Below are 22,616 nucleotides of genomic sequence, written 5' to 3'. Positions count from 1 at the left end.
AATAATTAATAAAGTAGACAGAAAATCAGAGGTAACATACCAGAGTTGAACAACACTATCCACCAACTTGGCCTAAATGACATGATAGAACATCACACACTTGGCAGGTTACACATTTATTTTTTTTTTTTCAACAGCACATGGACCCATTCACCAAGATAGATAATGGTTTAGAATTTTTCATGATTAAGAAAAAGCATGCATTTGTAGATTCAGGAAGGACATGTAGTTCTGAGGGAGATCAGTGACAAATCCACAGCTAGACATTCTGTAGTGAAACTACAGAAAAAAAGAAAGCAGCTAGAGAGAGGGAAAAAAAAGATCACCTCACAGTAACTAGACTAACAGAAGACTTCTTTACAGCAAGAACAGAGACCAGAATATAGAAGAACAATGTGTTCAAGGGTCTGAAGTGAAATAGCTATCAATTAAAATGATGTCTCCAGCAAACAAACAAAAAAAATCTCTCAAGAAAAAGATGAAATTCTATTTTCAGATACACCAAAACATACAGTTCACTGTAACAAACCTTCCTTAGAGGAATTTCTAAAATACATACTTTTGGAAAAAGAAACATTATATCAGAGAGGTCTGAGACACAAATAATGAATGGTGAGCAAGATAAACAGGAAAACGTATAAGGGGGTCTAAACAAGCATCCACTGTATTAATAAACAACAGTGATTTGGGGCAAACAAAAAAACATAAAATTCAAATACTGAACACTAACCATACATAACGGGCGTGCAGGAGGTGATTATAATTTAAATATTCTCAGGTCTCTGTGTTGTCCAAAAGGAGAGTGAAGACTTTTATCAACTTCAGACTTCCTAAAATTAAGAATACATAGGAAAATACCAAGTTTAAAAAACAAAGAGTTTTCTCTCCAACTCTAAAATTGATATTGAATCTGAATTTTCCTTGGGTCAGAAAGAAAGAAGGCTTAGAACTCTGGAAAGATAATTGAGTCCCAGCATTTCATGGACAGGGCTGAAGGTGGGAGAGAGTGGAAGATATGGGAATAAAGGGCGTGATTTGTGTAAAGATCTGACGCAACCCATGGGGTAAGCAGGCTAACAAGACCAATGCAGTCAGATGGCCGCTGGGGGTGCAGGGAGGGGTGAGGCTGTGTGGCTGAGCTGGAGGCAACAGGAATGAAGGGCACGGATATTGAGTGACAAGGTGAACTTTCTTCTAGGTGCTGTGGATTTAAGAAGATGACAAACGGAGACTTCAGTCACATATGGGTTTGTGGGGGTACTTCGGGTCCTATGGGAAATGGGGGTAAGGCCAGCCAAGAAGCAAGACCCCATGCATCTCTTTTGCCTCTGGAAGGGTGTTTATGGTAGAACCTTCTGTGTTTGTTCCATTCCAGTTCTTAAACTCAATAACCATCATATCACTAGAGCTGGGCCCTAAGCATGGCAAATGAAGTTTTATTTAGCATATTAATAACAACTAAGGAATGACTAGTCCCTCCACATCAAATCCCCAAGCATATTAATGCTGATTCACCCAGAATCTGTTGCATATTCACCCAGAGTACAATCAGAAAACAACTCTGAAATATAATTCCTGTTACACATAACACACACAAGACTCGACCATCAAGGTCTTTTTTAAAAGACTAAATTTATTTATGCAAAGCCAGTTTTAAGAACTTACAGGCAATAAAAAATAGCCACCACAGTTCTTAAATCCACACCCTTCAACCCCCTCCAAAAAACACTTTAAAACACAGTACTTCGAAACTGCTTTAGGGACTAAAGCTACCAATACTAAAAAGAGAATATGTAAATAATAGGAATTCCATTCTATTTTGGATATTTTCAAATATTCAGACTCAAACAAGAATGCTGTGGAGAGAAAAATCTATAATACAGCAGTCTCAAAAACTATGTTGACTGACAAGCTGAATATTTTAATAGTAAATAGGATATTAGTCTGTGAAACCATTTGCTATTTTCACTCAGTACCCACCACTGATGTTATCTGTAGCAAAAACCCCATCAGCAGAGCCAAAGGCCAGAATACACTTGACTACTATTGCCTTTTTACAATATACTGGATCTAGAAAACCACATGTCAATTCTCATAATGTGATATCAATCTGTGGCAACATCCTGATGCAAGCTCTGTAGGCAGGATGTGTGATGCTGGGTGGCTCTCTGCAGAACTATCTCAAAGCATAATTACTCCTTAATCAACTCTTTCATTTTCCTTATCCCAGCATCTACACTGTCCATAACCAACTTCCTAAAAATCCCTCATACCAGGGGTTAGCAAACTGTAGTGTGCATGGGCCACATCTGGCCGACCACCAATTTTTGTACATAAATTTTTCTTGGAGCACAACCATGACCGTCATTTGTCTACATGACATTGTCTACAGCTGCTTTCTTGTCTATGAAATGAGTTAAGGAATTGCAGCAGAGACCATATGGCCCCAAATGCCCAAAATATTTAGTATGTGGACGTTTTTAGAAATAAATTTCTCTATGCCTGCCATCCATGACTGGGCTATGAAAATGATGTAGTGGAGAACTAAACAGCAAAGGACTGGACCGTCCTCAGCCCAGTCTTGCATCTTCTTTCCAGCCACCTTGTAGTGAGGTGTTACTTGTTAATGCAATGCCGGATGTACACAGAATGAGTTAGAGTCTAACGTGACCAGTGTGCCACAAGTCATTTCCGGGGAACCCAGGACAGATGTCATTAAACAAACATGGCACTTTCCCTTTAAGACCAGATTTCAGCTCAGAATCCTTTCCACACAGCTCTCTAAACAGCCAATAATTGATGGGGACTAGCATGAAAGATTAAGTATTTTTGCATCTCTAGTTAACTCTCATGTTGGTTTCTAAAACCATTCTCCCTTAATCTGCCCACAAAAATCTGTCTTCCACTAAAATCTATCTATTAGGGCTCATTTGGACTTTTAAATTGCCCTTAATAAATCTAACTCTTCTCTGAAATAACCATCTTACCAACATAGAAAGTGTGTGTGTGTGTGTGTGTGTGTGTGTGTGTGTGTGTGTGTGTGTGTGTGTGTGTGTGTGTGTGTTCAGTAAAAACCGGAAAAAAAAAAATTTTGATACAGAAGTATAGGGGATTATTATGAAACTTACATCTTCAGAACATGATTTCTCGTCATGTCCGTGGACATTGCTCATTACTAGGCATTGAAAACTAATAGGACAAACACTGGGGCCTCCAGAAATCTGTGACCCCCTAGGGAAGTTCTCCAGTCAGTTATGAGTCCATACGGCTGCCCCTTCTGGAGCGTACGCCTTACCTGTCTGAGAAGGAGGCTGCGTCCTACCTTCCTGAAGCGGGGACGTACTGCGGGGAGATACTGCAGTCCTCTGCAGGCTAAGCACACTTTCCGAAGCAGACCCACTGGACCGCATGGCCTTGGTCAGCCCACGGGTGCCTCGTGATGGGGCATCTCCAGCCCCTGTTCCTCTCATTGGCTCTTCATTCCTTCTCCTCTCCATGAATCTATACATCCACTCAAGACTCCTCTTTATGGCTTTTGATTCTGGACAAGCGGCTTATGCTCACCGAGCCACAGACTGGGATATGGCGAGGACTGAGATGCAAAATACTAGATCTTTAAAAACTAACTAGGAGGAGGGGCATGGGAGGCTGTGGATTTTAACCAACATGTGATTCTGATGATGGGGCAAGTGTGGACAACACTGCTTCATTGAGGTCAAAACCTTTCCTGTGTACCCAAATCACCTGGATGCTTGTTAAGTAACCAGACCTCCCGGCTCTCTCCCCACACTCACTGACACAGATGCTCTTTACATCTGCATATTCTGATACAAGTCATCTACAGAAAGCATTTTGAGGAAACCTAACTTAAAGCCATAGTTCCGGGCGTATGCATGGAGGGATGCAAGACAGGCAAGCTCATGGAAAACCCTCTTTCCAGAGAAGCCAGGTTTTATCTGCAGTTCCTTTGGCCTCTCCTTTTATTGTTCTCACTGCAACTCATACTGTGGTCCTTGTTTACCAGGCCAGCATCCCCTGGGAGAGTTTAGAAACACAGAAAGGCCCCACCTGCTCTAAATCATTTATTAGTAAGATCGTCAGGTGATTCTTATGAACATTAGTTCTCCAAGCACTGACTGAACCACACAACCTGTGAGTGCAACACAATCACAGAACCAAGCTTCTCAAGCTGTTCAGTAGTCAAATGTTCAGTTTGATTTAAAATGTTACCTAGCCCACTTAATCCCTATTTCTAGATAAGAAAAAAAAAAAAAAGGTACAGGGAACTTTGAGAGGAAACTTTGAAGCTGAGGTCAGCATGGCCAGGTGACCTGGGCCCCCACTTTGCCTGGCCAAGACCTCGGACCACCGGCTGGTTCAGGATGTCTAGGGCAGGAATCACCAGCCATTTGGAACATGGCAATGCTAAGTCCTTGAATAGGGGCACGGCTTCTCGCCATGGGCCTCAGTTTCCCTATTTGTTTGCAGAGAGGATCAAAATGAGGTATATAAATGCCAATTCCATGAGTGACACGAGGTAGGCATTTACTGGGGAGTGGGTCACCTCTGGGAGACGGGAGATGGGGGAGTAGTGGCTGAAACTGTAGCTGAAGCCCTCCCCTGTGTGCTGGCCCTGCCTCACGGTTGTCCAAGCAGGAAAACAAACAAATCTTCATGGCACTGGCCTCGCATCCGGGAGTGTGCATGGGAGGATGCAAGACAGGCAAGCTCACGGAAAACCCTTTGTCCAGAGAAGCCAGGTTTTATCTGCAGTTCCTTTGGCCGCTCCTTCTATTGTTCTCACTCCAAACTCTGAGATGGCCTCACATTTACTAACAACCTGGAGTGGTAAGGCTGTGACCCAAATCTTAATGGTTAGGGATTTCTGAATTGTAATCACCAACACCAGCAGGACTGTTTCTCACCTTTCCCTCAGTTTCCTTGCTCCAAATAAAAATGAACACTGAGCTGGAAATGCATCGGCATTTCTCCTTCCTACGTTAACTCCAGCATGCGCTAACTTGAGCGCTAACTGGGTTCCAGTCCTCTGTTAAGCTCTGTATATGCATTATAATTTCATTCACTTTACCCTCATTATAACCCAACAAATTACGGACTCATTGTATTCCCTTTCCGTTAGAGGAGGAAACTGAACCAGTTAGGTTAAAATCCTGCCAAGGTCACTCAGCTTGTAAGTGACAGAGACAGCCCTCAAACCTTAGGTCTGACTCCCAGCCCAACGTCCTTAGCTATCAGGTGCCAGCAGCTACCATGTGCCTGGACCTGGGGCTCCGAACAGGACTTAATGCAGTTTTTGCCCTCGAGAGCGTATGGCCTAATAGAGGCCAGGAAATCCTATCGCAAGGACTGTAATCCCTACCACGAATCACTGGTGCTGCTTCCTTGCCTGCAGCCGACATCACAAACTGACCTCAATAGTTTTTCCCTAGAATCTGAACGTGGTCACGTCGCACTCCAGGAAACCACTGCCAATTGGTTGGCATGACACTTATTTTCCATTTTTGCTCCAGAGATAATAAATCTAAGACAGTTTATCCATACTGCATCTGCATTTGGCCTTTGATAGAGGTAAAGGAGGAGGGTATTTGTAGTATGTGCAACTAACAATACTGGGTATTAAAGATTCTTTGCAAACAGACACAGACAACAAAACAAAAATATTACATACAATAGTCGAGTAGCCAAGAATGCTGCATTCATCTGTTCAGTTTGTCAGGGAAGACAAGCCTTCTATCTTAACAAAACCATGTCACAACACCTCCTAAATCTCTATTGTTGTTATTTGCTTGATTTTTTTATCTTTTCAAGAATTAAATAGAACAGGTTTAAAAAAAACAATATGGGGCTCAAGCTAAGGTTGAAATAAGGATAAAGCTGTATTTGATGTCAGAGAGGGTAGGCAACAAAGCAGAAATCTGCCTTAGTGAACCTATTATAATCCACCTTTCACCACTAAATTGAAAGTGAGTTAATGCACAGGTGGGCTGAGCTAAACTTAGCATAAAAGAAAATCATTTTTCTGTTTATATAATTTGCATGCCTTTGTAATCAGCAAAATGACAGATCAGACAAGAGGCCTACCCGCTGCGATGCAATCTTTAATCTCTGTCATATATTAATCATCCCCCTGTAATATAATAAAGCTGCTTCTGTCATGATGGCATGGAATGTAAATAGTTCCAATTACTGGTAATTCTCAACTGTTCTGCAGAAAGAACAGTATGGTGTGATCCATGGGCTTTGGAAGGAAACAAAGTAATAAAAGAAGGTAACTGAATTGTGCATCTCAGCTGAAACTTTTCTGGAGTCTTCCCAGACTCCATGTTTACTTTTCTTGGATTATTTCTAAAAGCTGAAGCAAGGTCTTTGGGAGGAAAACATCCTTCAGTTTATAAGGTTCAGGATGATTTTAATGGGCTGTAAGTGAGTAAGCAACTTGTGCTAATTTTCTGCAGGCATTTTCCAAGTTTTTACCCATTACAGTAGGATGCCTTTGAATAAAAAATTTCTGTTTGAACAAAACATTGTTGTTGTTCTTGTGGCACATGAGAGAGAAATAAAAATATCTCCAGCAATAAACGTTAGTAAAAGACATAAAACTATTATCATACCTGCCTAGCATTATGATATGCTTTCCTCAAAGATTCCCCCACTTTCCAACACCATTTATGCCTCCTGACACTCTTAAAATAAACAGCCACTATCCTTTTAATGCTTCTTGAAAGTAAATTCTCCAAAGGGAGATGATTCCTGGGACTCAAGAGAAAAGCTGTCATTCAGGTTGGAGGGCTCAGATAAGTATGACAAAACCTTCACAATTAACTGCTCTTTCACCAGTGACAGACATGACTAATTGATCTCAATACTTTTTCACACTAGGCCTAGTGTCAGACATCACTAATCAATTTCAGTGCTTCTTCACAGGAGCCCACATTTAACCTTTTCCTCTTAGGTCTCTGGATAGCCACTAACAATGAAGTTAGTAGTAAGCCATCTTTCCTCTCAGATTTAAATTGCTAACTAGAAACAATGATATCTCTACTCTTCTGTTTGAACCACTTGTTTACTGGGAAAGGTACCACATAACCTTCTCAAAGGAGGTCAAAGAGGGCAGGAGATGTCTGATGGATTCCTTAAACCTTCCCTCTCCTCAAAGATTCTACCTGCCCCTCATCTTCTTTTTAATAAATACAACAATTTGTTGTAGAAATTCAAGGCAGGGAGGTTTTTTTTTGTTACCAATAGATGGAAGATATTCCACAAGATTTTTTCAGCTTTGCTTATTTTTGCTGTGTTATTTTGTAAGTCTGTCTCAAGCAGTGACAGTAAATGTGAAAAGAAATCTTCCGTAGTTTAAAACATTTAGGTAGTATTATTACCTAAATCAGCATCTATCACTGAGAGGTGCTGATAAATACCGGTTTGTGCTTTATCCTCAAGGCTAAGATGGATGCTCCATTACCTCCCAAACCCTAATCTAATAATGCCCCATTATTCCTGCAGGGCACATGTGACAAATGGGGCCACAGGACTCCAAGTCCATTTCCCCACTCACCTGTATAGGTTAAGAGAAAATGAGATGCAAGTGGGCATTTGCCTTCTTGCCACACAGTAACCACAAGCCCAAATGACTCTACAATCCAGCTTGATTCTGACCAAACAGATCAGATCCTCTTTGCTCTGGGGAGAGAGGCTGGAGTATCTCTACCTCTACAGTGCTCCCATTTTGAAATCTACACCTGCATTCCAGGTCACGGCTCCCCATCATTCAACCTCTGATCTCTTGAGATTCACTGCTAGTGTGTACCACCCAACCTCAGTATTCCATCATTATTTTGAAGTCTCTGATCGAATCACATGGATTCCCATCTAGATTGTAGTCTTTCATGGTAGAGACAAGTTTTCCCCAGTGTATCCCACAGATGTTATTCATACTGTATATTTTAGTTGGTAGGAATAGGATATTTGCTGACATGATCAAGATGACTTGCCACTGTTAATAAATATATGAACTACTTAATTATGCCTTGATGGACCTAACTATACCAAAGTACTAGTATTTAACTTTTGCTCTAAACTGATCAAACTTTAAAAGTGAGTGTCATGCTCACAATACCTTCATTTAAAACACTAAATTTGTTTTTAAATTTGAGACCATCATGGAGAACTTACAAATTGTGCTGACCTAGGGGAGGTGTTTACCTAAGAGAAAATTAAAAAACATATCTACAGAAGCGACCTGTCCACAATTGCTTACAGAAGTTATTCTTGCATTAGCCAAAAACCAAAAACAACTCAAATGTGTATCAAAAGGAGAACAGATGAACGGACTGTGCTATCTTTGTAGACTATGCAGAAAAAAATCAAACTATGAATACACATAATATAGATAAATCTAAAAAAAAAAGTGTTGGGAGGAGGCCAGAAAACAGTAGACACTGTATGATTTTATTTATGTGAAATTCTAGAAAAAGCAAAATTGATCTGTAGTCACAGAAAGCAGATTAATGGTTACCTTCAGCAGAGGATGGAAGGGATGACTGCAAAGGAGATGAGGGAACATTATGGGGCAATGGAAATGTCCCATATTTTTACTGTCCCATATTTATTATTATACATGGGTATATACATTCATCAATGTTCACTGTATTATATGGTCAACATTTGTACATTTGTTTATATGTGAATTATGCCTTAACAATTTTAAAAATCATGCTAAGTGGCTCCATAAGAAGAGCCTCCAGTTACAAATGTTTGCAGACCTACCAAGTAGAATGAAACTGCATCGTGCCAAATGGCACCCATCTGGGAATACAAACCCTTGTCCCTTCTAGAATCATGTGCAGAAGGATTGACTGATGGACCCAAGCATAAGAACAGTCATTTTTAATTTGTCTTGTGTCTGATTCTGCCATCTTAAAAACAGACAGAAGCTGAGAAAAGCTTTCAAATGGGTACACAGTCTGCAATCACACCATCTGCAAAACCCTCTGAGTTACTAGTCAGGGCCTTTGACTAGCAGAAGTTGTAATTCCATCTATATTTTCTGGGAATGTGAGAGCCCCAAGAGCACGCTGGGGAGGTGGCAGGATTGGCCTTTGAGTTTGCCTTTTTTTGATGGCAGTTTCATTTGGAAAAAGGGAGAGTAACTCCACGTGACAGCCTGTATATCAGAAACTCTGGCCAAATGCATCAGAACCTAGAGAGAATAAACTGGAGAAACACCGGATGACTCTCCCATCCCTGTGGAACTGGAATACATTTTTATGCAGAAAAGCTGACGTGTGCTCATAGAGAGCTTTGTAGGCTTTCATAAAAATGAAATGGGAAGCCATTTAAGGATGTAATTCAGAGAGAAGGTTACTCATGGCTGCATTAAAAAAAAATCATTTTGGCCCGTGGGTGAAATAGGAATAGAGAAGCACAAGACTGGATACTGAGAAGATAACCTGGGAGGCTACTGCTCATCCTACAGAAAAGATGGTGGAAGTTGGAAGAGGGGGTAGCAGTGGGGTGCAAAGATATTCATAAAGTTCATAAAGTAGAACTGACAGGATTTAGTGAATAGACTCAATAAGGGAACTGAGCAAAAAGGAGTGTTAAGGATGATGTCTACATTTATAGCTTAAGTAAATGGGTAGATGAAGATGTCATTCACAAAAATGGAGGAAAAGAGAACAAATTTGTGATTATGTAACTTATTCATCCTAATGGAAATTAATTAATCTGACTTTATATATGATATACTTTTTTTAAAGATCTAGAATACTGCTACCCAATGTGATAGTCCACCCTACAGATAAATACTCATTAAATAGTACTTAATTCTTTTTTTCTTTTGAAGTGGACAGAGCAAGCTCCTATTCCAACTTCCTGCTGCAAAAACCCATTTAACACATTGTCCTCAGATAGAGGATGTATCAGATATTAAACTGATAAGAACAGATACTACACTTGATCTTAGCCAAAAGGCCGAAAAGCGATAAATAATACTTAATTTTATTGATTTCTACCAACTACGGTACCAACCTTTTTACATTATTTAATTTTTAATTCCATAAATAGCTGATATTATATATTATGATTATTATGATTATTATTATTATTATTCACACTTCACAGATGAGTTAACAGAGGCACAAAATAATAAGTTACCTGTGGGTGACAACACTCATGTTCACCAGTATCCAGTTCTCTCTTAATCAGTTTTGGGAGGATTATAGTCCCCTGCCCACTTGAAGTGAAATGTAACAATATGACTTGCTTGGGCCAATGGAATATGAATAGATGTATCACTTCTGAGTAGGAGCATGTTAGAGCCTCTATTTGATCTTCTACTTTCTTTGCTGAGCTGACCAAAGAGAACAGGTGTTTCAGTAGCGTAACTGTACGCTGATGTAGCTCCTGTGAGAACCTTCAGTAAAGGCAATAATAACCTAAGTCTCTCTGTTCAGCTCCCTTAACCCCCATTGGATACAGAACATGAACAAGAAATAAAGCATTGCTGTGTTAAGGCAGTGAGAATTAGAGAATACCCCTTACTGCAGCAGAACCTGACTTACCCTGACTTACATGTTTCACAGATTCATGAAATGGTTAATACTGGAAAGCAGGCCCCATAATCCCCACAGCATATTTACAAAAGAAAAAAATTATCTCAGAAATGAGGCAAGTTATTAGATCAGAGACTTGGTAAAGGAGATGAAGGTTAGGCTAGGTGCTGAATAGCTACAGCCTGCACACTGTAGATCTTCCCCTATGGAAGACATCCTCTTTTATCTTTACCATCTTTATCCACCTACATTGGACTTCTTGCCTTGTTCATGGAAAGCCCACCCACTGGTGTGAATTCAAGTGGACCAAATAAACGTGTGAAGAACATTAATGACTCTACTCACCCACTCTAGATCTAGATCAAGGGAGAAAGCCTAAGTTACTGAAGGTTAATTTGCCCAAATATACCGAATTTGTTCACTGTAATTTTTTTCTTTTGTCAGAGCCATTGTGATTTTTTAAGGTATTTTTTTAACAGCAATTTTAGATTCACAGCAAAACTGAAGGTCCAATACTGAGAGTTTCTATATATCTTGGATCCCACACATACATAGCCTCCCCCATTATCAGAGGGAATATCTGTTACAGTGATGAGCCTGCACTGACACACTGTAATCACCCCAAGTCCATAGTTGATAGTGGAGTTCACTCTTGGTGTTGTATATTCTACTAGCTTGCACAACTGTACAGCGACATGTACCCATCATTATAGTACCATGAAGAATATTTTAACTGCCCTTAAAATCCTCCATGATCTACCTATTCATCCCTCCCTTATCCATACCCCTGGCACCATTCACCTTTCATTGTGTCCATAGTTTTGCCTTTTCCAGAATGTCACGTAGTTGGAATCAAATCATAGGTAGCCTTTTCAGAGTGATTTCTTTCACTCAGTAATATGCATTTAAGGCTCCTTCATGTCTTTTATGGTTTGATAGCTGATTATTTTTTAGTGCCAAATAATATTCCACTGGGTGCACCATAGTTTATTTATCCATTCACCTACTAAAGGACATCATGGTTGCTTCCAAGCTCTGGAAATTATGAATAAGTTTGCCATGAATATCTGTGGGCAGATTTTTATGTGGACACAAGTGTTCAGCTCCTTTGGATCAATATTAAGGAACGTGACTACTGGGATATATGGGTAACAGTAAGTTTAGTTTTGTACAAAAGCCCCAAACTATCTTTATAAGTGACTGCACCATTTTATATCCACACCAGCAATGAATTAGAGTTTCTGCTGCTCTACATCCTTGCCAGCATTTGGTGTTGTCAGTGCACTCATTATAATTTTATAAAACAGTTTAAACAAAAATTTTTGACTTTGGCTATTAAATACCACATTTAGAAAAATACATTTTATCATTTGGAACTAAAATCTGTGTTGATATGGGAGTTTTCCTTTAATCCTAATTTAGTGTATGATTTATTTTGGCTAATTCTGATTTATTCATATGCTTTGAAATTGAGATTAAAATTTATAAGTGACTTTTGACAAATTGCCTTTCATTGCAACTGGCATTCAGAGAATTTAATTTTCAGAAAGTTATCCATTTCTACCATCCTAAAGAAAGCTCCAATATCAGAAATTGTGGCACATTATGAGTTTAGCTAAAGGTACAGCCACAAAGGAGAACACGATATGGACAAAATAGATACCTCTGGGTTTTGTTGCTGTCTCTTAGCATCCTTTCCCTCTTTCCTGATAACAGAGTATTCAGTGATGCTTCTACCTATTCAACTACATCACACTTCAGATTCCAAATGCTTTATTCACTATTCATTTTTGAATGACCAAATACCAACTCAAAGTGGCCTAAGCAAAAAGGATATTTACTGACTCATAAACCTGGGAGTTTATTACAGCTCCTGTATGACTGGATCTAAGAGCTCAGGGGGCTCCTTTCTCTGCCTATTTTAATTATCAAAACATGAACCATGAATCTGGAGGTATCAGTGATCAGGCTGGTCTAGTCGGGTTCCTAGGTACCATCTTTCCTGCTCCGCAGTTCCAGCCTGCCTGAGTTAGATGGCACCGAGACCCACTAAGAAGGATCAGAGTTTAGAGAAGAAAAGCCAATTTAATTAATATTCTAGGCCCCACACTCTTGTTGGTAAATTGGAGGAAAACAAAACAAACAACAACAGTTCCTTTAATATGAGATGACAGACATCTTTACAAAACAAGCCAGAAGCAAAATAGAAGCCTTACTTATTAAAGAGGACTGTGATTTCAGAAGCGGCTGTGGTAAAACTCACATCTTCTGCTGAATCTTCCCGATGAACACAGCCCTGGAGTCACATTTGGCAACTGCTCAAATGCCTCTCTGCCTCTGATACCCTATTTTCCTTCTTTTATGTCTGAATTTTGTCTGTTCAAACTCATTGGAAAGGAATTGAGCTTCCTCTGTATAATTAGACTGCCATCAGTGAATTGGGAGTATTCAGGAAAACAAACAAAAATCAAGGTGTTTATGGAATGCCCACTGAGTACCAAGCAATATGTTACAAACAGTAGACAAAATGGTATGATGGAAAAGTTCTGTATTCTGAATAATCTACAGCAATTCTGAGAGAGGACTAAATGCAGTGAAAGGGTGCTGCTGGACCAAAGAGTAGAGTCATGAGATCCTGCCGAGGGCCATTGAGGAAGGAAACCTTTCCAGAAGCACCAGCTGGAAGGACAGCTGGGAGTTAGCCAGTGGAGGGGAAATACAGGAGGTGGGAGAAGAGGCAACCGGATATAAGAAGCAGCATATGTCAGGTTCAAGGGCAAGATTTCTTGGCTCTGTTGAAGCATGAAACAAGTTTAACAGGAGTTTCAAAGCCAAGTGGAAGGGTTGGCAAGAATGGGACGAGACAGAAGTCTAGGTCAGATTTTGAGAGATTTTTCAAAGTCACGATAAGAACTTTAGGCTTTATCCCAACACTGCTGGGATGGTACTTATGGGTTTTAAGTAATGGAACAACATACTCAGAAGGATTATACCTTTCAACAATCGCTCTGTTACTAGGGGGAAAGTGAATCGGATGAGGGGAAGAGGTGGAAAGAGGTCAGTTATATCCTAAGGCAAGCTTGAAGTACATGCTGAAAGCACATGATTTCTTCATATACTGTCTTAAAATGTAACACAAATTATGCATTTTGACAAGCAACACATCCTTATGTTAGCATTTAAAAGATACTCTCAATTATTTACTGTAGTTAACCTCATTAATTAACAAATATGCATTTTTTTCTTGTTAACAGAACTGGAATTTTGTTCAAGATGGCAATGTGGTAAGCCCCCAAATACAGGATGATAACTAGCCTAAGCCAACTGAAGTAATTCTGGTTTCTGACATGTAACTGTCCCTACAAATAGCGATGAAATATAGTCCAATATTTCAACTGAGTATGGTGGAGTTTTTAGGGAGAGGACCCTGGAAAGTTCCTTCTTCCATTGAAAAGAAGACAGAGGCAGCCGGCTCTGCCCAGCCCCCTGCTTCCTTCTCCCCACATGCTCACAGCCTTGGTCCCTGGAAGCACTGTAGCTATCTTGCAACACGAGGTGCAAGAAACAGGACAAAAGGTGACATGCCAAAGATGGCTGCAGGATGGCTGCCAAGGATGAGAAGATAGAAAAAAAAAAAATCTGAGTTTCTAAAAGCACCGACTGTCTAATGCTGGAGATCATGTTACATAAACTTAAGCCACTGTTTTTGTTACTTGCAGCCAAATGTATTCCCAGTCGACACACCAACTATCAGGAAAACTTGTTCCACTAAAACAGACCTCACTTCACCTGAGGTTTTGCATATCACCAAGCAGCCTAAGCCAGGACCCCAGGGAGCACATGCACCTCAGACAGCCACGCATAGCCTTGAGCAAACGCCACCACTTTCAAATGACTTCACTCTGGCATTCCAGTCCAAAATTCCTTCATCTTTGCTTAGTTTCCACAAAGAAGCAGCTGAGGCCTTAAGACTTAAAAGGACAAGAGAGAACTCTGTTAGCCTGTGTGTCTGGGTTTACCACTCGCCCTGGGGGGGGAACGGCCATGAGCCCCCTCTTCCATACAAAGTGCTTTTAGATGGAAGATAAGAGGTAGTGTATCAGTGCAAAGAATATTCAGAACTCACAGAGGGTCTTTCCATGCATTTTCTTCAGGACTAATGTATTTGCATTCAAGAGACCCTGAGTTGCCCGATTCCCCAGCTTTCAGCTTTCAATATAAATCATGCGAGAAAAAATGGACTCTCACGGAAGCATTGCTCATGACACAGACAACAGGAGAGTGCACTGTCCTTTAGGAGATGGACTGACAGAGATGAGGGAGGATGGATCTTTACCTGCGCTTCTCTCACTTGAGCCACTCTCCCATCACTCAACAGTCCCAAAGGCAACTCCAGGCGGGCAACACCGGCTCACTGTCTTTATAGCTGTTTATAAGCAAACACTGCCTTTTCCCAGACTCTAGACCATCAACCCGTTTCTCTGATACTTAAAGACAGAAGTATGGCTATTCAGAGGCAAGGGACTGTCTGTGGGATAAATGCAGAAATGCTATGGTTTCACGTGATTTATTATAGATGAGTGTGAAAGGGAATATAAAAACTATTCCATTAATTTCATTTTCATTTTAGTGGTTATGTGGGCTTAGGTGCCTTGAAAATTATCTTCTCACTCTCTCAGGAGAGAGATTTGCAAAAGTACAAAATGGCTAGATGTGCTTTGGCATAAGCAATGGCATCATGCTTATCAAGCAAGTTCATCTTGCTCTCCCTACCCCAGCCTCATATAATGATTCAGGGCAGTCAAAGATAGGTGTTTGGAGCCTGCTCTAATTCTGCTTATCCCCAGTCTAATAACAGTGTCATTATCCCTTCCCACTAATTATACCTTGGTTATCATTTCATTCGTTCATATTTAAGTCCATCTGCTCCTTGAAGAGGCACAGTAATGTTTATACTAGAAACACTAATATGCTGGTTATGCTTTCATATCAGGAAAGCTCTTTTTAATGTTTTCATTGCACTTTGAAACCCAGATTTGTAAACTGGACATTCAGAAAGCATCATTTTAAATTCATATCAGTTTAACCAATTCCCAAAGATATCTTCAAGTCAGAAATTCCCAGTCACAAGTTCTCATTCTATTTTAGCACAACTGGCAAAGAAGCATTTTGTACTAGGCAAACGGCAGTTGGTTTAAAGTTACTGGTTTCATACCATGAGTCCTGCACTGGTCCAAGATTTCTACAATCATCTAATTTCAGCATCCACAAACTCTCTGTGGTAGAGATGATTATTTGTGTCTCCGTTATACAGATAAATAATAACCAAGAATGTATGTCATCTAAGATCACAAATCAGGTAAATAGAGAAGCCGGGATCTAGAATCAGGTGGTTAGATTTGAACTCTAGGCTTATAACTGCAAAATTGTTGCCTCAGAGGAATATTTTCAAGGATAGCTATGCTTTGAAATGTATCAAATATTAGAGTCATATTTTCTGTAGCTATTTTGAATAGATGGAATTAGTAGTGAAGTAGATATTTTTGGTGATCAGCCCAGCATCATTTTTTCTTCCCTCTTTCCTCACAAAATCATTGTGCCAGTCAGGTATCCACTCTTCTCCCAAGACTGTAAGTCCATCTTCATCTCCAGAAATGATCCTTGTAAAGTCTAAGCCAGCCGCAGGGCTCCTGTCCTCCTTGATGGTGACCGGACTTCATGCTTGAGCATATCTGTTCTGGGAACTCTGGTGATTATCACTGGTCCAGGGGCGGGCGGGCGCACACATAAAACAGTCTACTAAGACTGAAAGGAAGAACATTTATGCTACAATTAGGGAGACGGATTCTCTCTCTCCCACCAGAACAAAGCAACGCCTTGCCCCAGGTGCTATTCTCACCCACCCCGCAATCATGAAGAGAGACATGCTAGGAACAAAGCTGATCATCAGGAAGGCATCAGAAGAGCAGGAGGGAATCCCTCCGCCCAGCCACACCCCTCATCACGGGGAGCCTGATCACGCACCTCTCTCTCGGAGAGAAGTTTCCTTTCTACTTAAGTCAGTTTGAGTCACAGTTTCTTTATACTCAAACACGTACTGATAACAAAGGTAGCCACCCACATAGTATTATTTCAGGGACACTGAATGACAGGTGGTGGTCGTTCGTCACCCACCGTATGGTCCATGTAACTGCAGGCACTCTTTAGCGGGCTTACGATAATGCTCATTGCCAACGAGTTCCCAGCAGCATTTTGTTTGAGGGGGATATTTAAGTGCAACAGGTTCAAGGCTAGTTCACGTTAACCTGGCCCTGACTAGCACCCGGCCCCTGAGTCTCCAGCCTCACTGCATCCTGTCCCCTAACCCCTAACTCCTGCGCTTCACCCATACTGCCTCCCTTTCAGATATCCCGATTTACCATGTTCTCCTCTGCCTCGGCCCTTTACTGTTACCCCCCAGACCCAACATCAGCACACACCCTTGGTTAATGTCAACTTTCTAAGCTTAGCTGACACTTCTTCAGGAAACCTTCTTGAGTCTTCCTCGTGTATATCAGGACCCCCCGTGAACCATTCCCTGAGCAAGTGCAGCCGAGACTATGAATCACTCCCTATATCTGTTCTTTCCTTTTTCCTCAGAAGTTGAACCCCAGATCCTTAGCTGAGCACACTGCAGATCGAAATAAAGACGACATCTGCCTCTTTCTCAACCTAGGGGCGGCCACAGTTCACACGGGCCACGGAGGGCCAGTGGTCCGTTTTCCCTCAGCAGCCACCATTCCAGTACAGTCCAACCTCAAGCTAGTACAAGTGCTGGATACTCACTGCCTTAAGGGCAGTGCCTGGGGTTGGCTGGAAATGCTAGTAAGTTCATGTGGCCAGGAGCAGCCTTCAATCAACAAAAGATTGGAATAGGAGTATAACTTCCCCCCCTTGTGGACGGCACCGTTTGGAAGCGTGCTCTCTGCTATCGCCTGCAGTCCCCAGTGGGATTACGTGTCCGTTGTGTAGAGCACTGCCCCGTTCCAGAACATGTTCCTCACTGGCTTTCACCCCCTCTCACTTCCCCACAGGCCTGCCAGTGCTTCCCAAATAAACTACTTAGATTTCAGCTCTTATCTCAGAGTTTCCCTGTACAGAAACCCAGTCTAAGACACGGTACCCTCTTCCCACAAAGGTTTCCTCATCTTCTCAAGCTAAGCATGGTCACCTTACTTTTCTGAACCAGTTTACATTTATTTTGTATCTGTCCTGTGATATTTTTAGTGTTCCTATTTTGTTGGCCCATATCCCCAATTAGAATCTAAATTCCTTTAGTAGCAAATTAAAAGCTCAAAATCTGGTGTCAGACAAATTTAAAATCCCAGCTCTACCTCTTAACTAGCTGTATAATCTTACAGTGTATCTCTCGGGGTATGTTACCCCATCAGTATAATAAAAATGATAATGGCATCTACCTTTTAGTGCTTTTGTAAAAATTAAATGAGGTAATCCATGTAAAGCATTTAGCAAATTGCCTGATGCAAGTTATCACTCAATAAATGCCGGCTAATACCATATTAGTAGTAATAGTATTAGAATCTGTACTAATCTTGGCATTTCTCACAATGTAGAGCATAACATCCACTCAGCATATAGTAAACACTAAGTTGATTATTAATTAAATAGTAAATGGTAAAATAAAGTAGCACATTTTGTTTTCATACTGAGCACTGAGACTTGATTTGACCACTGGATTTTCATAGCACATACAACAGAAGTACTGCTAAACCACTCAATCACTAAGGCTTCTCACAGATGTAAATATAAACTACAAGTGATCTTCCATCTGCTCCATGAGGATTACACAGCTTGTCAATTTCTGATAAGTTCAAAGGCACAAAAAATACATGCTAGGTATCTTTCTTCTCCTTCAACCCATCCAATATGTTTAAAGGGATGTATGAGCTACACTTGACATTTCCATATAGATGGTGGATTTGGGAGCCGCAGCATCATGGAGCATCAGGTATCACTCTCCCAGCCACCCTCTGTACGATGCTGGAAGGAGCCTTATAAACCAAACCTGACCAGGTTACTCCTCTGCTAAATGTCCTCAGTGGCTTTCCATATCCCGCTCTAAAATATCACTTACTAGGTTGTCCATGCCAACATCTCCAGCCACACCACCCCAGCAGGGTAACCCACCAAATTAAACTTCCTTTGATTCTTTTGAAGACTGATTCCCACTGATATGCCATTGCCCACACTGATTATTTTGCCAGGAATGCCCTTCTCCTTTCCTTCCTGGTACATATCTACTTCTTTTCAAAGACTCAGCTTACCCTCCACCAAGAAGCTTTTCTTACCCCTAGATCCCATTCACGTAAAACTGACCATTTCCTTTTATACCTCTCCCCAAAATGGTCTATCTCAGGACCTATGAAGCTGGATTTTGTGTTATATGACTCATGTCCCACAATAACTAGGTGGTCCCTACCAGATATAAATAATTCTTAGTTAGCCAAACTTAAATATAATTGGCATCCAAATCAAACGCTTTCTCTACTGTTCCCACAAGAATCTTCTTCAGACTGGACAGCACCCTCTTTAGATGGCCACCCCTAAGTCTCTTCTCCCTGCCTGAATTTCCCTACCTGAATCGACCCACCTGCCCTCACCAGGATCCTGTTTTATCAAATCACCCCTTCATTCTCTGTGTTTGAGAGCAGCCAGATCTCAGGCCTCAAGTGTCCAAGGCTAGCAAGAGCCAAACCTCATATTTACAAGAGAAGCTCTCTTTTGATTTACTGAGCAAGTTCCTTAACATTTCTGTGTCTTGACTTCCTTAACTACAAATAGAAGTACCTACTTCATAGAGTAGGTATGAGGCTAAACAAGATGAAATAAATAAAGCACTTAAAAGACTGGCACATAATAATCAACATAAGTTGTTCTTTGTTTTAATAATATTTTAAATTATTAGTCATACTGGAAATAATAGAAATACTGATCACCTCTCAAGTGGTAACTTCCATGGATTACTGTGCTAAAAGACATTCTTCCTCCACCAGGGGTCAGGATGGAGTGGGATGGAAAAGTAGACAGGGGATGAGATCATCTTGTCCCACACATTTATTTATTAATATAGGTATCCTAGCCCTCCTCCCTCTTTGTATCCAATAGGCTGTGAGCATCTGAAAGGAAGCATCTCGGTCCTAGTTGTATCTGTAGCATCTAGCATGATATTAGGTCCACAGTAGGGGCTCAGGAAATTTTTCTGTTTTAGAGGGACACCTGGACAACAGGCTGTCCACACAGTACAAGTCTCTAGTCAACAAATTCCAGGATAAACAGAGGCTGAAAGCCCTCTTCAGGTACTGATTAGATGTCAGGTATCAGACTCTTTCATGCCTGACTAGCGTTTTATTCCTACTCCCCAATTACACAGAAGCACTGTAAGTGTTTAAACAACTTTTTAAGAGCCCAGCTTATTAATAAAAACAGCTTTGGAATTTGATTATGAGTCTATAAAACTTCAACCCAATCCTTCTATGACAATCCTCACTTTTGTTTTTAGTATCTAAGAGAGTATCGGCACATTGTAGGTGATTAAAACAGGTATTTGTTGAACAGATCCACAGCGGACACTATCAACTCCGCAAGAGATGTAAACTAGGGAGTCAAGAAAGCAGGAGAACTGGGACTTCCACCAACAGGTTGTTGTGTACGTGCCTGTGCAGACCCCCAACCAAGAGGAAATGGCTGGGAACTAGCTGAGGGCTGTAACTCCAGAGCAAAACACACATCCCCCTGCCACAAGCCAGATGCCAGGGGAAATTTCAGACTAATTCTTTTCTATATGTGTATATTAATGTCTGCATGTTTACCTTTCCTTAAAAAAAAGACTTTAAATATGCACATAGGACTAAATAAGAACAAAGATCAAAATTTATCTTCTCTACAGTTAGAGAAATAATGAAATAACTCGAAAGAACCCCATCCATAAAATAGCTTCATGAGCAAATGCAAAATAACATTTATTACAGAACCAGGAATTTTTTAAGAGGAGAAGCGGAAAAGCTTCTAAATCAAATCTGGCACTCTGGCTTCTGATTCATCCCCTGGCAGAGCAATGTGATATGTTATGAATAAGGAGGCAAAGCAGTGCAGAGGCTCATTCAGAAGCGACTGGGAGGCTTTGAAATCATTTCAGGGAGCAGTATGTTGATAAAGAAGGGAAGAATACTGAGAATGTGAAACAACAGGAACCAGGTAAAGAGAGGCAGATCTCTCCTCATCCTACTGGGGGAATTTGGCTTCCTTACCTGAACCAGCCACAAACTCCACACCAGACTTGACCTCTTTCATTTTCGTTCCCAACTTTCTGTTATCTTTGGTTTGGAAAGGGAGTGAAGGTTGAGAGGTAGGAAGTTTCTGGAATGAGAGGGTGGTGAAAGACTTTCACTGTGAATCATTAAGTTTGTTAGCACAAAGCAAAGACAAAAGTGAGGCTATCCTCTGGGGATATTCCTGGAGCAGCAGTGGTCATAAAAGACTGAAAGAAAGAGAGATCGAAAGTGATGGATGTGATAAATGCTGAGAAAGAGAAATTGGCAAGACTTGGTGGCTGATTGACTGGGTTTGGAGAAGGAAGGGTTACGGGTTTGTGCACTTGAAGGAATGGCAGCAATGACAGAGATACAGATTTTATTTATGAAACTCATATCTCAGGGTTTATTGCAGGTCAGTTTTGTTATTTAAGAAGTTATTGGCATATCAGAAAGTCAACCTGAAAGGCAGAGAATTAGACATATTTCTTTCAAGGGGAAAGTGGAGAGCTGGGAAATTAGAAGATAATTTAACTTACATATTGAGAGAAAATATTTTTTTTTATTAAAAGAATCAAATAGTTGGCAATAGTGTTCATTTTCCAATGATTTTTTAAAAAGCACATTTAATTCAGGGAAGCACCAGCATACACCCATTTAAAGCCATCGTGTAGATTTATTTATTTTAAACTGGCTATTTTAGTGTCAAATAGAAATGCTTTTGCCTTTGGGAAGAATATCCTGAAGATGTTATATTTCTATCAATTAAAATTTGTGTACAAACTTCATATTTTTATAGAGAGCTTAAGGCATCTAAGATCATTATTTTTTATTAAATTAGGATATGATTATAGATCCATCCATCTTTCATAATTCCATTCCATGATTATCATGTTGGTGTTCTTCCTCATTTCGACTTTCAGAATCTTGTAGTTCTATGGCCGACTTCTTTTGATGTTCCCAACCACATCCATATCTTACGGTAACTCCTCTCCCCTCCACCAAATAAATGAACACAGCCCCTTTTATGTGGCCCGTGACTGTACCTCTTGGTCACAGCTGATTGGCTCAGAGGAAGTCAGATGACCCTCAAGGAGCCAATCAGGTGTTTTGTCCTGATATGGTACACTTCGGTCAGGATAGAGTGGACAGTCCTCTGTCTATGGGAGAAGACTCATAAAAAGATGTGGATTCCAAATGCACCATTTTGGAAGTAGTGATGGTTCCAATGTGGCAATGAAGTAGAACATGACTTTCTCCTTCTGAAAGTAAATGTGGAAAACAGAGACAGAGATCTTGTGGCTCCAGAGGAAGACAGAAAATGAGACTGGCTTTGGTTCCTGGTGACATCCCTGTACCACTCAAGACCAAAGCAGATATACTTTCTATGCTGAGTTTGATGAGAAATCCCTGAGTCATTGCCCACACCTGAATGTTAGACCCAGGGAATGACACAGCATAAAGGTTTTGCAACCATATAGGGTAATTAGCTGGATTTTTAGGGTTGGGTTTGGGGGTATTCAAGTCGTGATAAGCACCCCTCCTTGATTATAATAGCCTGCCTGACAGGTTTCCAGATGCCCTGTTCCTCTGAACCCCTAGTCTTCATACCTTGTACCACTACATCCGCTTATGCCCCATGGAGTTAACTCTTTCTTGTGTGCTGGTGATAAGAGCCTTCTGTGCATTGATTAGCCTGAATCTTTCTAACAATCAGAATGATCTAATGAGC

General features: G+C 40.7%; 1 non-coding gene across 1 annotated transcript; it reads right to left on the bottom strand.

The window, feature by feature from the left end:
• Positions 1-9,815: 9,815 nt before the first annotated feature.
• On the bottom strand, positions 9,816-10,005 carry LOC118908711 (U2 spliceosomal RNA). The gene has a single exon (XR_005023314.1). It is a non-coding gene; the product is annotated as a U2 spliceosomal RNA (small nuclear RNA).
• Between the last annotated feature and the right edge of the window lie 12,611 nt (positions 10,006-22,616).

This window comes from Manis pentadactyla, chromosome 1 (assembly GCF_030020395.1).
Source record: "Manis pentadactyla isolate mManPen7 chromosome 1, mManPen7.hap1, whole genome shotgun sequence".
Taxonomy (NCBI): Eukaryota; Metazoa; Chordata; class Mammalia; order Pholidota; family Manidae; genus Manis; species Manis pentadactyla.
This window is presented reverse-complemented; position numbering and strand designations above follow the sequence as displayed.